The following is a 2,500-nucleotide window of genomic DNA, read 5'->3' as shown; positions in this document are numbered from 1 at the left end:
ATAGGAAAAGTAATAGAAAAGTAAATAGAAAAATGTCCTACGGACAACGTAGCACAAAATAGTCACAACTGCAAGTCAACGGACATAGTATCAGCCCTACAGCAGCTCCACGTCTCTTCTTGGCTTAGGAAATATTGTAATTACCAATTTATGAAGTCTAATGGGAGGAAAAATTTATTATTATTATTATTTTTTTTTTTTTTTTTACATTTAAGAAGTATTCTGTTAAATCACTCCCAAGAAAACAAAGTATGTCTTATAGATACTGACTTTTAGAAATAATAACTGGAGAGTTTTAATTAGCTCACAACATACCATGGTAGTTATGATCATGGTATATTTAAAGTCCTAATCCTTATTTTGTTACTATTGAAAATATCAGTTCAGGTCAACGAAGCCGCTCAGAAATATTAGAATAAAGAGTGCTCTTTTGAATGATATTCGAATATATCGCTTTAAACCCTTCAGCTTGTAACTGTTATATGTCTGGCCAACAATGTGCTATTAAAGCAAAAAAAAAAAAAAGTTGTAAAGGCTAACAGTTCTTCAATATGACATTTATACATTTATCTAATTCATCATCTATCCACTGTCACTGCAAATCTGTACAAAACATCCTTGACTGCAGAACGATGTTGCAATAAGCTCTAGATGAACATCCAGACAGCACCAGACGTTTTAATTTCTAAGAAAATGAGAGTATACAAAACATAGTGAGAAAGAAAATATAATGCACGAGAAGATATCGGGTGAGAATGAGCGTCTCCTTTAGATTAATCAAAACTTGAATTAGAAAATATCTGAATGTATCTTTATTCGTAAGAAGAACATGAATATATCAACGACAAATATTATGTTTTCAAACGAGTGATTATTGCTGACATATCACATCCTGTTTTTGAAAACGTCTTAAAAGAGAGAGTCCAAACCTCACAGATGAAAACCCTGAAAACTAACACAGAGAACGAGAAGAGATGAATTAGGGATGAGAATGGAGAATGTCAGTGGGCTGGTGGGAGTAGCTTCTATACTGGATAAGGCAGAGTACCTCATGAAGCACCGCTAGTTCCGGCGGAAAACATATACTGCATTTAGATTCTATTGGCTCTTAACAACAACTGTAACGCGAATTTTTATTAGTTGCCTCATAGGTGTTACCATGGTAAACTAATGTTTACACAGAGCACTGAAATGAAAAGCTACTTTATCTTTATTTTTACCATAAATATATTTTGCTTCACTTGGTAAAACATTTTCATGTTTTATGTCAGGCGATAACATGGAATTAACATCCGTTAATTGACTCTGTATAAAAACATGAAGCCATTTTGCCTGAATAACATTGGGAATGCCAAAACGACTCTTAACTACATTGTAAACACTTACGCAGGGTTTTGATGCTGTATAGAAAAAGACATTTACATGTAGACCGGACAGTAGATTGGTTGAGCCCAACAGTGACTGGGGATTACCCCATCAACACGATTCCTTTGTAGGCTGAGCTGTAGATTGCATTGGTTATTGAACACTTTTTAATTGTATGTTATGTCAAACATCGAACTAGAATTACGTACTGAACTCGACCGCAGAAATGATAAGGTATTATAATATAGTTCATTTTGGTTGGTTTCAAGAGCTTGTATCACTTATTTTTTTAATGGTTACTAACTAAGACAATGCGGGATACAACTGCTTATGTCAGAGGTAGAGTGCGAATGATGAAGAAGAACAACTTGTACATATATATATATATATATATATATATATATATATATATATATATATATATATATATATATATATATATATATATATATATATATATATATATATATATATATGTATATATATATATATATATATATATATATATATATATATATATATATATATATATATATATATATATATATATATATACTATATATATATATATGTATATCATAGGAAAGGATAGTTTTCTTACCTTTTTACGTGATGAAAAACGAATTTGTAGATCTTCATTGTTTCTAAACCAGTCCAAAATAGAAAATTATAAAGAAATGCATACTCTCCTATATTTTTTTAGTTATGATAATATTTCTTTAAATCACAGCAGCTCTCAAGAACTTACATTTATGTCTAATATTTTTGAAATCCACTTGCAAGAAAGTAAAGTAGAAATGAAATAAAAGGCCAAAATAAAATGAAAAATTCAAGAAGGAACCCACCAAATGGAAATATCCCAATATTATAGATTTAATGGCCATCACTGAGGTTGGAGGTAAGGGCTCTTGAAAATCCCATTTCCGTGGGATTTTCAAGATATTTGCTTCCTCGAACGGTATCCTCATCATTAAAAAGAAATTATCTTTTTTTTATCTTAAAACCCTAGGCCTTTGGGAGTATGTATTTAGTGTTAAAAATCACATCACTGTTCATTAGACAGTTTGGCTTATAACTTTATACAGAGTTGAGCTAGCAAGGCCATCTCTCCATAAATGGTTTGGAGCTGTCATCA

Source organism: Macrobrachium rosenbergii, chromosome 4 (genome assembly GCF_040412425.1).
Source record: "Macrobrachium rosenbergii isolate ZJJX-2024 chromosome 4, ASM4041242v1, whole genome shotgun sequence".
NCBI lineage: Eukaryota > Metazoa > Arthropoda > Malacostraca > Decapoda > Palaemonidae > Macrobrachium > Macrobrachium rosenbergii.
This window is presented reverse-complemented; position numbering follows the sequence as displayed.